Genomic DNA, 13,575 nt, shown 5'->3' with positions numbered 1-13,575 from the left:
CTAACGAAGTGCTGAACTCAGGGAGTCTTTTAATCCCCCAACCTCCCCACTCTTTTGGTCTGGCCACTTTGTCCCATGCCACCCATGGTAAACCGGAGGATTCCTTAGAGCCTGCCCATAAAAATCTGCAACAAATTCTTCTGATTTTCTCCATTACACCTTTAGGAATCCAAGTTAGGGCAGCCCAGTAAACTGGGATGGCTAACAAGACTGATTTAATAAGAGTCAACCTACCTGCTCTGGACAACCATCTATAGCTCCAATGTGAAATTCTGGCTTCAATTTTTGCTATGATCCAGAGCTCTTGTCTCTTATCTCTTTCATGTGATATGTTTCCCGCATGAAGGAATAATTGTCACCATAGATCAACTTTCATTCCTTAGTCCCAATTTTACTCCCAATCAACCATCTTCCCTAAATGTTCCTTGTATGCAAGTGGTATCACCCCTGCCACAAGTTAATTATGTGGCCACCTATTACATGCCCATGTCTATTGATGATCTAGTCAGTGATATAGTGCGTCATGTACTAGGGGAATTGGAGCCTGATCCTTCCATTACATCCCTTTACATGAATCCCTTGCAGAGATTTTTTCTCCCATCTGATCAGAACCTCTTGGAATCCATGGCCTCTTATGGTAAATAATCAAGGTTTTTCGGATCATCTTTGCCTTGTGTCAAGCTCATTAAAAAATGAATCAATGTTCTTAGAGTAGAGTTCCTTTACTTGTGTTAGGCTCGTTAAAAAATGAAACAAGATGTCATGATCATGGTTCTTTTCATGTGTCAAGCTCATTAAAAAATGAAACAAATACCCTTCCAATTCAAGTCTTTGATTAGATCTCGTAAATTCCCAAACGATTCTTCACTTAATCTCGTAAATGAACCTTCATTCCATCCACCTGTTAGTAACCAATAGTCTACTTAGTTGAATGAAATGAAGACCGGGGGAATGTACCTCGAATTGAGTCATTATGTTGGGGACATGCAAACTTATCTCAAGCATATTTTTTCTTTGTTTCAAGCTTGTGTAAAAATGAAACCAATGTCAAGCATAGTTTTTCTTTGTTTTAAGCTTGTGTAAAAATGAAACTAATCTCAAGCATAGTTTGTCTTTGTTTCAAGATTCTGTAAAAATGAAACCAAATCCAAGCATAGTGTTTTCTCACATTTCAAGCTTGTAAAAAATGAAACCATCTTCAAGTATCCTCAAGCATAGGTTCCCAACTTTCAAGCTTGTGTAAAAATGAAACCATTCCCTCTTTACCTCTCACAAATTCCATTTTTATCAGCCTATTTTTGTTAGATGAGCCTTGGTGTTTTCATTCCATCGTCACCATCTCCTTGGATAATCATATGCTTTCACTTGGTTGTTTTACCCTTTCCTAAGGAACATCTGCGATGAGTGGTCTAATGAGCCAGCCTCTTGACCTTTACATATTTTGAGTAGTTCCATTATGACTAAAACCAGTTGCTATCATTTTATACCAATCGTTCCTCTAGGTGGAGTCCTCTTTCATCTCTTTTCACACTGCAAAAATATGACAATATTGTTGAGAAGTTGTCTTTTCAAACTTGTTAAACAATATGAAAAGACATCTACTCAGTATAAGTTTAACCCTTTTCCAGACTGAGATAAATTAGCTACGAAAATGGAATACCTTAGTCGAGCATGGCTAAGAGGTTCTTTTGAGTAATATTTTCTACCTTTTCGGACCTAAGAGACTATCTAGGAAAAGGGACATTTGGTGTTTTCTGTTTGGCTTTTTTTAAAACTCTCTAAACATGAAAAATATATAGAGTTACCCTTCCTTGGACTCATAAACCTAAAATGACAAAGGACCTGTCACCATCACAAGACAAATCTACTCCTTCCTAAGGCTCGTTATAAATACTAGTATGGATTCATCATAAGTATGAAATTATAAGACAAAGATATGGTATCCTATTCAAGCTTGAGATTAAAAATAAAGAGGCACTTGCTAGAAATAGTGGGAGGAAATGGAAAGGAACATATATCATGTATTTTGTCTAAAAGAAAATATATCACTCTTGAACATGACACTTATTTTTATCTCGTGTCAGGTTTGGGGCATCCTCACTTTGTCACTTGGCTTACCAGGTTTAGGAAATCCATTTTCCTCTCATTTAATTATATTCTATTATCACCATGAACTCTGAACCTATTTAAAGTCAAATGCTTTCAAATTCCAAAGTCATGTCATTGATATGTTCAAGAGAAGTCCCACCTGCAAAATTCAAACCACTTATATCATGTTTGAATTTTTCTGCATCAATCCTCAATCACTCTTTTGAACTTTGAAAAATCCTATTTTCGTGTCATTGATGTGGGAAACATTATGCCCCCCTTCGACAGATCACTTCCTATTAACTCCAACTCATTATATGGGATGATGATCTAGGAGCTCACTTTCAGTACTTTAGAGCTTGCATGGTTCAATGGTAGGTTCTTTGAATTCAATGATAGGTTCATGTCATTGCACTTCGATCGAATGATTCTACAAGTGTTTGAATTCAGCTTCATTGTTCATGCTTGAGGATTGTGTTGTTGTACCTTGATAGACATCATCATCATTGGTAGTTTCTATCATTCATGTTAATGATTTATATCATTGACTAGTAATTAGGTGGCTTCTACCATTTTTAACTCTGACACATTTATTCACATGGTGAGATTATTACTTTGGTTCAATCAGGACAAAGGTGAATACCATGGGTTTCGTTCGATAAATCTAGGTTGCATGGATTTATTAAGTATTCATGATTGTAAACATGATCCTTTTATCTAGATGGTTGCGTGCATGTTTTGGATCCGTTTATTTTTAGATGCCTACCTTTTAGGCATGCTTACATCAAATATGTCAGATTTATTGTATTATGTTTGATTTACAGGTCTCCTGATGGTGGTTCTCCAAGTCCTTGCCTTTTCTTGTAAAGAACTTCATCCATCACTTCTCGTTCTGACTGCATGCTTTAGGGGGCATCTGTTATCAATTATTTTGTCACACTCCCAGTCTCGTATACTGAAGTGTCACACTTTTTGTCATCAATGTTGCAAGTGTCTCAAAGTGATAAAAGTCATCGTGAACAATGTATTCACCATGAAACATGCTTGTGGTGAAAAAAATAATATCTGTAAAGAAAAGGAAGAAATCTTGCCTTGGAATGTTTCTGAAGAAGTTGTCAAAAACCCTTGTTTCCAAGGCCAATGCATTTTTCATAACTAGTCACCTGTGGTGATAACTTGTCGCATTATACATGCCTCATGCTGGCAGTGCGAATTTTAGAAGAAAATTTGTGTTGATCCTCTTAAGGCAGTTTATCCCAAAATGGAGGAGAAGCTTCCCTCACAAGAAGGATCAAGAACGAAGGCCTGGTTTTAGGTAGATGAATATTGGAATGCGACCTGTAGCATTCTTGGCCCTAGATCCTACTTCCATGGATCTCTCCCTTGAGATGTGGAATTCCTCCATCCTTTCATGGATCCTCAACTCCCTCTCCCTTCCGATAAATGAAATTCCCACTATCCACTAATGGTTGGTTGCCATCCTAATAGTTGAATTATGCCCAATTCTTTCCCATTTGCAAAGGAAAGAGGTCTTTGAAGGCTAAGTCTTGGACTTGGAATCTCACTTGAAGGAGGCTTCCAACAGCAAGGCTTCATTGGTTGTAATGATCCCTTTTCATCTATTCGTAATACAATATATGTTTTCTTTCCATAAATGTTTCAATTATTGTCCATTTATTGTAATAATCCTTGATCTATTACATAATTTGTATTATAAAGTGTTATGCTCTGCATAGGTTTGTTGTCTCCACTTGATATTTCTTGTAGGCACTCATCTACAACAACAAAGAGGATATTGTGAGCTTAGAATCAAAATAATCAAGGTTTACATCAAGGATATTAGCATCAGACGGAGGTAGAAGATCTATCCTCCTTTGTATTTTCTAGTATGTATTAGGAAATATTACATGTAATTGTCTTTTGATGTTTCTAGATCCTCCCATAGGACTAGAGGGATCATTTCTACCTGCAGAAATGATTACGTACTCAACATTGAGGAAGTAAAGAGAGCTCTTTTGAAAAGCATTGAAGTTTTAATTTAGGCACATGTGTTCCAAAATTTGAAGTATTATATTTAATCCTTTCATTAATCAAAAGACACATATTTTTTTCATCAGATGGATTGTTTCCTTGTAAAACAACCCTTTTGGCAATAAGAAAAATTGCAACCTCACCTTCAATACTTTTATCTATAGTTAGTAATATGACTTTGATAACCCTTAAAATATTTGGCTGATTATCATTTGTATAATGAGCTACAAACTAAAAAAAGGCATGCTTTTCCTTGTTGTCCCACTTTTGTTCCATGGAGGCAACAAATATGAGAGTTTCTTCCACACTAAGAATCTAAATAGATATTGAATTATCATTTTTGAACGTCTCGTGAGCATCCAAGTGAGCCTCTTCACCTTGTCCTATGACTTGAATAAAATAAATTCCATCAGAACAATGAATTTCAAATATGCCCTGAGACCTGACAACTCGTTTCATAGCCCTTTGCACATTAACTCCAAGTTCCTCTCCAAAGTTATCATGAATAAATAATTTAACTCCAAATGCCTCTCCAAATTCATCATGAAGAATTATCACACCACCTAAAGATTTTGCAAGAGGCTGGAAAATTGAAATTCTAACAAGACATGTCCCAACACATAAGATATCCCCAACAGTGTCGTGATGATTAGCTTCATGGCCCATATTATCCATCCATTTCATGGCCTTATTTTCCATGTAAGCATAGTTTGGATGACTTAATTACTAATGAACAACTGTAGGCCCAAATGTATTAAGTCCCCCTACACAAACCGTAATTTGATCACTTCCTCCAGATATTTTTACTATGCATCAAGGCATCTCTACTAAGGCCCCTAAATAAGTAAGAGGGAAAGATCAATAGTTGTGCCAAGGCATCGATCTCTTGCTACCTATGGGTGTTATCCTTTATATGTTCTGAAGGCAAAGAAAATAGTGTGTGAAACATTATGCGATGCATGAAGAGGGGCAAGATAAGCATTGGTTCCATATATCATTGTTTTCAAAGAATCTTATGATGGATATTTACTACCTGGAAGGATGTATGCAGATGATAATCTAGTTTATAAAAAATCATCTACAGCCACTATGCGACCATATGTAACAATTCCAATCCTTGTAGTTGGAGGAAGGGAACCAACAAAAGACATGAAGATAACTCTGTAAATCCTATAGATGAGGCTCATCCAAGAATTCATTGAGAACAATTATAATTGGCACTGACATTCTTGAGTTAGAGATATGGAGGAACCTAGGACGTCGCATGTCAGTTTCAACATAATACACAACAGTTCGTAAGAGCTCTCGCCAGTTTCAAAGGTCATCTCTGCTTGTTGTTCGATATTCACTTTCAATTCTATTTATCTTCTCACATATCACATATTTCCACTCTCCTTAGATTTGGAAAATGCTACAATATAGATTAGCATATGCTCGATAAGTATGGAAATGATATGGATTGTGTTCCATTGTTTGCGGACCTGGTGTTATCTCCATTCCAGGAGAATCCAATGAACTAAATCCAATAATTGGAATGACACTTGACTTCTTTTGCTTCATTACATGAGGGTTAGATACAAAGCACAAGAAATGAATAATCCAACAAGGATGTAGTTACATAGATATCCTTAGAATTGTACAAACTGAAACAACAATATAAATGGAATATAGAGCACCATTAACACTATTAAAAATATGAGAAAAATATTTCCAAGAGCTAATGACAGAGATGACTAGAAATGGAAATGATAAAACACGATTTATAAGAGAACGGAAATGTTGCATGAAAAACAATTATTGACTAATACATTGATTGTACTAGGGGAAAATACAGAGATGCACAAATCGATTTTCCTAAAATAATGTCATTTTGCATTGCAATGATTTTGCAAAAAAAGTTAACCAAAATATTTAAAAGTAACACCATCATGCAAGGATAGATAGGAGTTCGATATTTTAAACACATGCAGGTGGTCATGCAGGGCTTGCTACTTTGACTAATAGAAGACCTAATGACAATTGGTGGAAAACAGAACAAACAAAGATCTTATACCTGCTATATTGACAAAATAAAAAGATCAAAACGTAAATATCAATACCAACAAACACATTAAATATGGAAGTGATAAAATATATTAGCTAAAAAATGTAGAGAACACTATCATGATCATTTTTCAGACGATGTCATAAAAAAAGTTCTATTTTCTTTAGTATTCTAAAAAAAAAACCCTGCAACCAAATTCATAACTTCCATTTCATGTGGCCTACTATGGTGGGTGCCCAAACTTCAAAACAAATTGATGTATTAAATGTTAATTTATTAAATTGTTAAATTATTTTCATCATTCATATGTGTAGTTAAAAAATACAAATAAATAAATCATGTACAATCAATCTGAACTTGCACCTACAATTACATTAGAATTCACGGTGCTAAATCAAATTTATAGGAAAATGGAATTAAATCATGTAGCATTACTGCATAGTGGGTTTTATACAAAAATAACATGAAAATGGATTCTAACTTTATTTCGTAGGTTCTTGGTGTTGACATCTCTATTGTAGATGGATATGATGATAGAAACTAGCTCCACCTTTACTCTTTGGGGAGGCTTATATACTCTATTCTACCCTTTTATTAGATGTGACGCACTGTTACTTATTTATATATAAAATTAGAATTAATTTCTCTTTTACTTTTGTTTTTGCATGGAGCTTCATTATGCACTCTTATAGTTGGTAGTGAATGTTGTACTTGAGTCCCAAAAATATATAGATGTTCAAATCCTAAAAAAATCAAGAATTTAAACAAGGGCTCCATATGAAGAAATATCATGCATAATCCTGGATCTTGACAGGTATAAATGGAATGGGAAAAATACAACATCACTATGAAACTACACAAAATTTTGCAAACAATCTTGAACCAAAATTAATTGGATTCGCTACAACAAACATATCTTATGTTCAGAGAAAAAAATGTACGATGACACTGCAACCAAGCTTGCTTTGTCTAGATTGTCAACAATATCCAATTGTGGCTCAAACTTTCAGTTTGAATGAACTATTGGTAGTGACAATGTGGGAAAGGAAATTCCAAGAGGGGTTAGGGGTGGGAATGGAATTTCTGAGAAGTGGGCAGTCCAACTAGGTTATGGTGTAGTGGGAATGGGACTCAATGGAGCAAAAAAGGACCACGAGGGGAGATGAAAACTAGAGGACCAGGTGGTGTAATAAATTACACCACACTATTGGTTATGTTGTTGTTCTGCTTGTAGAGCATTAGGACACTAGTGATGTTAGGGAAGGTGATCCATGCAGAGAAGTGGTGGTAGTACTAGCCTCTGTATATCCATTGAGGATATGTTGATATGGGCTTCCTAGTGCATTTTTCCCATCTAATGTTGATATTGATAACGTTGATGATGAAGGTAATGTTGTTGTTCATGATGATGATGGTGACAATGATGAATGCGGTAAGGGCATTGGTGAACTGATACCCTTATGATGGAAAATGTTTGTTAACGTTATTTTTGTTTTTGGGGCTCAATTGAGGTGAGAATCTATTTGCAAGAGGGGAAGAAAATGGAGGGGTGGCACACCTCTCATATGAAGGGATGAGAGTTTTGGGAGAAGGCACAAGATTCAAATATTGAGAACTATTTTCCATAATATCTCATGCTCTATTTATCTATATATTTCCTAATCTTAGCAATGAGAATTTACATTACTACCCAAAGTAAGCTGTGTTAAGATGAACTCATTCACTTGGTTTTTTTTTTATCAATTTCACCTGAAAACATACAATTTTTTGCTACTCTATAACCTGTACTAAAAACCCCACTAAGTCTGGCAAAATTTGGGCTTATTTTGACCAAATTTGTCCCTGAATCCTTCATAGGAAGTTATGATCGAAGTTCCCAACGAACAAAACATGTTTACAAAGTTATGAAATATCATGGTGTTATTTGTTGGCCTTGAGCTTGTGCTTTTGCGGGATTTTTATGATATTTCCTCTTTGGGTCACTAGGAATCTAAATGGTATAGAACTTTGTTAAAAATAAAGCAACTAAATTTAATTGCAAACCAATGGGAATGGACCATTTATTCTTACTAGTTTGTTTGTTGTGGCATAGGTAACACATCCCTTATATATTTCTATAAGTTGGTGTAGGAGTGGAGTGAAATAAACACAACGAATTCTACAATACACCTAGTGTCTTGTGGACATCCAAGTGACCTACTAACCTTTATTAACACTGCTTACAAATAATTTTGTCTTTCTTGTTTCTTATAACATGTGGTTTTTCAAGATAAATCAACAAGTTGTCATGTAAATATAAATCTAGTCACACAGTGCTTTGGAGGATATATGAGTAAATATATTACAAATGCAATATTTGGATCAAGATGTAATTGTCAATCTCATTGTTAATGTCCCTAAGTGTCCAAGATAGTTAATAAAGCATAAATTGGTGGTTGTTGGAAGTAATATGTTGTAAAATTGGAACTTAACACTTGGGGTTTATCACCAAATGGAGTTGTTGTAGGTATGTCACTAAATTTAACTAGTACATACTCTATAGCTTTCTTTGTGTCCAAACAAACCACAAAGCTTTTACGATCAAACATTAATAATTATCTCCTTACCCAAGATATAATCTTGTCATTATTTAATTGCATGGATGATTGAATAAATCTTCTCGTCATATGTTGCATGGTTCTTTATGGAATCATTGAAGTATTTGAATTAGCGCAACCATATCAAAAGAGAATAGCTATGAGTACACACTTCAATATGTCAACTTGGATTTGAACAGATTGATGTAGATGAAGGGCTGCAAGTCTAGTGTAAAACATAATCTACACATCAATTCTTTAAATGCTCAAGGGAGGCCTCTTTTGAAGTAATGTTTGAATCCCCTATCACTTTAAGTTCATATTGTTGAAGTGAAAAAATTAAAGTGACTTACATAAACAATTGATTGATATTATTGTAGAACTTGTTAGGAAGTCATATTTTTGTTCTTAGACCAAATTAGTCATTCACGTTAGTCATTTTTGGTTTATTAATTATTAGCTAGTGATATATTTTAACCCGAGACAAAATTAGTTGTTTATGCTAGTTTTTTTTAGTTGGGTCACTTAATATTCATCATTTTTGGTAACATTTCACTTAGAAAAGCGGTAATGACTAAATTTATTAGTCATGTAGCCACTAATTGTTTATTTTCTATTAGTGATTTGAACATAGAATGCTAGAAATATCCAACGTGCAAGATTTTTTAAGCGGTGACAAACCCCAACATATGACCTACACATGCCCCAGAGTGACAATCGTTCAGAGCTTTTTCGACTTCCTCATGTGTTAGAAATCGTCAAAAATTGTATCAACCCCACAACAATAAAGTGTATCACCAACAATAGTGTATAAATGGGATTGGTGCTAAATATGACCACTGTTAGTTAGAGATAATTTTGGTTGAAAAGTTTGAGTTTGGAGATAAACAATAATATCTCCATACCAAGGGTTGATTGTACTAATAAGAAAGACAAATTCATCACGAAGGGAATCCTCTGCCACTGTTTCTGTCTCAAAATAGAGAGATCACAAAATAATCTCAGCAAACACGTGTGATTTCTTTGACTTTGATTAAACAAATTCTTAGTCAAATTATTGCGGGATAAAAATCCATTTGGAATATTTCCCCCTAAGAAATTTTCTTGTAATAATATAAACCATGGGATTACAATCTAAAACCACTGTTGTTTTGCACAATAGAATATAATGATGAAATCTCTGGACAACTTGCACAACTATCAGGGCTAACTTCTCCACATGGCATACTTTATTTTGGAATTTGTAAGATTCCTACTTAAGTATTAAACCACAATTCCATTACTTAATTAATCCTCTTGCACTAATACCATAGCGATGGAAAAATTTGATACAATTAAATACAAAAAATAATCCTGGTGATAATCAGGCAAATGCAGTAAAGGTGTGTGAGTCAGCACATGTTTAAGTGCGTTGAACGTTTTTTGAGCAGTTTCATCCCAAATGAAAGAGATTCCATTTTTAAAAATTCAAGTGAATCATTTATTTAGCTCTGCATAATTTAGAATGAATTGACATAAAAAGTTTGCTTTCCCCTGCAAAGTTTGGAGTTTGTCTAAATTGGAAGGAGGAGGCAAATTCAAAATAGCCTCTACCTTGATGGAGTCAACATGAATGCCTTCCTTACACATGAAAAATCCTAGTAAATAACCATATTTGACACAAAAAATAAAATTATGTGGGTTTAAGCATATATTATAATGTCGACATTGAATAAAAATCGCTCTTAGATGCATTTGATAATCTTGACGTTTTAACAAATGTGTTGGTAGATCATCTAGGTATGGATGTACAATATTTTTAATGTCATGAAAGGTGTAAGATCTCATTGAAAAGTTGTGCAATCATTCTTTAGCTCGAATTTAATCTTTCAATAGGAGAGAATTCTCCATGCCCAAATGAATTTGGTTTTATGTTGATCTGTAGGTAGTATGTTAATTTGATTGCAACTGAAAATCTGTCCATAAAAGAGAATATTTCATTACCAGAACAATCATCAATTATTTGGTGGACGTAAGGAGTAGGATAGTTGTCTTTACGAAAATATTTGTTAATATCTCTATAATTTACACATACCCTTATCGTCCCTTGCTTCTTGTTAACAGGAATGATGTTGGAAACCTAATTTATCAAGGGAATGAGATAGATAAAACTAACCTTTAGAAGTTTTTCAACTTCATCTTTGATAGCAACAAATTTTCTATCATGTACTGGGTGTATTCTCTATCTGATAGGCTTGGCATCAGTGTACATCTTGATTTCATGAACTACAATACTCGGGTTGATTCCTAGTATTTCCTCATAAGACTAGGAAACAATGTCACGAAATTCTTGGAATAGGGCATTATAAGTCTGAATTTCATGAAGTTAGAATGATGCACCTATATGAATGTTCTTCATAATTCTAGGTTTCATTGAGATATTAAGAAGAATTGTTGTAGATATATTCCCTAAATTCTTTTCATATTTAGATTCGAAAATAAATATAAGGAACTCAAAGTCATCTACAATCTCACGTGAAAACATTCTAGAAAATTTGTTCTCAATATTTTCGAGGTTGGGAAGAAAAGAGGAACAATGATGATAATTGTTTGAAGGAATTTCATTTGAAGTCATAACTTCTATTATAGTCACATTTGTTGGAAATATATTATCAAAAGGGTCAGGGAATGATATAGGTTCCAACCAATATGATTAATAATACTCGTTGATGATCGCATTCACTCTATCAATTTTAGTAAGAAGTGGTTCTGAAAATGATTGAACAACCTAATAGGATAATTCTAATGGGGTTAGAGGAATTTGTTCATTGTAGGTGGTCAAATATGATTGTGTAGGCACGATCCAAGGATCATATGACTCTTGAGGTGTCATCAAATCATATTGACCTAAGCAACATGAAAAGGAGTGTTGGGTGGAGGGAGTGCAAAAGTTTCAATCAATAATGAATCCTTCAACAAACCAACTCCAATATTCTCATAATACCTAGTAGTTTTCCCCACAAGGGGTAGACCACCAATGGAATTTGGATTAGAAGTGTGAAAATCCAAATGGTCTACTTTAACTATCCTCCATTTATGAGGGAATAGTATGAATAAAAGAAGTGATGGGACCATAGAAAAAATTTCGTAAGTCCAACTTCGACCCAATAAAACATTGTCATCAAGTTGAGCATCAACAGGTTCTACTTCAATAGCAATCATTTTATCCTCTAATTCTATCGATAGGTCATTTAAAATACCATAAGGTCGAAATCATCTTCCATTAAAAGCTTTGAGAGTGGTAGGTGAATGATTTATTGTTGGAGAACCCAAAGCCTTCTGACAAGAAATAGACATAATACAAGTAGAATGTCCCCCACCAATTATTGCACAAAAAACTCTTTAAATTTTAGTAAAAAGAAAAAATTCAAATTCCAGTTGATGCGATATTCTAGGTATATGACATTCAAGATCAAATCCTATGATGTGAGAATACTGCAGATCGATTACACCAATGAATGACAATAGAAATTTATGCTATGATGGACATGTTTGAAGCACTTCAAGAGTTGACACTGCTGAAGGAGATTGAGCTAGATCTTCAATAATGTTATAATTTTGAGGTACAACTGATGCAGAAGTTTGATTGGTATCATTTTCATTCGAAGGAGTTTTAGATCAATAGTATTTAGACCTCGTTTCTCCCAAAACTTGAGAGGAAATCATCATGCTATCAATAGATGTCGTGAAGAAGATGAATTGTGAGCAATTGTTTTACTATCCTGAGAAGGAAAAGGATCTTTTAAGACAACAAGTGTAGAGAAACCTTTGAGGAATTTTATAACCTATGCATGATGCAGGCAATAATTAGTATAAGGGTCCTCATTAAAAATCAAAAAAGGATACCAAGGTTTCTTTTTCTCTTTAGCGGGTTTGTTTTTCATTAGTTTTTCCTTTTGAGGGGAATTTTTTTCTTTTCTTTTCCTTTTCCCTTTTTCTTACTTCCAGGTTGATGAGGCTTACCAATAGATAATTGTACTGCGTTAACCTCAAAAGAAATTTCAAGAGTAGTATTTTCATTAGGTGAATTTTGTGTAGCCTCAATAGGCAATAAGGCATCTCTTTAGAATTACTCTTAGATTGTTTAGTCTTTTACTATTGGCTAACAAAACCAAATACACAATCAGAGGTGTGAGATCCTGTAGGAGTTGGATCTTATTGAGTTGTGTTGGATGGGTGAGGCGCATCTGCAATATTTTTGTACAAAGTGTCAAATTGCAAATAGATAAGGTCTATGTATTGGTAACGAGCAATAGATTTCTGTTATATAACAACTCCTCCCTTAACAACATCTTCTTTTATATCAGGAAGTAAATATTTAACAAACCATTCAGTGAACAATTTAACTAGAATGTAAACATTTAATAAATGACATCTACATCTCCACACATGTATATTATCTGAGATATGGGTGGAATAAAATCGTTTTAACGAATTCAAAATCTCAGTACCAATGTCATATTGAATAGGTAACTGAAAATGAGTTTAAAAAATTGTTTCCAAGGAATTGAAATTGTGGAAAGAGGCATGTGGTAACTCAATGGACCATTTTTATATATTGCTTGCTAAAGTCCACTGGAAAATTGGTAACCTAATGGAATCATCATTTAGTGAATTTGAAAAACGCCATAGGTGATAAGTCATTGCATGATTTGATGGATCCTCTCTAGGCTTACCATCAAATTTTGGTATGTCACTTGGTAATCTAGTAGGAATCACTGACTAAAAAGGATAATGTTAAATGGGACTGTTCATGAGCGAAGATAGATATAGAAAATCTAAATTTGTAATGAAAGG

The 13,575-nt window shown here is 34.2% G+C and overlaps 1 pseudogene; it reads right to left on the bottom strand.

Moving 5' to 3' along the window:
- Window positions 1-4,074: 4,074 nt before the first annotated feature.
- The window catches only part of LOC149168789 (protein transport protein SEC23 A-like), a 50,941-nt pseudogene continuing 41,440 nt past the window's right edge, over window positions 4,075-13,575 (bottom strand).

This window comes from Pinus tabuliformis, chromosome 4_2 (genome assembly GCF_031772625.1).
Source record: "Pinus tabuliformis cultivar Carrire ecotype Pingquan chromosome 4_2, CPIR1, whole genome shotgun sequence".
Lineage (NCBI taxonomy): Eukaryota > Viridiplantae > Streptophyta > Pinopsida > Pinales > Pinaceae > Pinus > Pinus tabuliformis.
The sequence above is the reverse complement of the archived record's forward strand: the minus strand, read 5'-3'. Positions and strand labels throughout refer to the sequence as shown.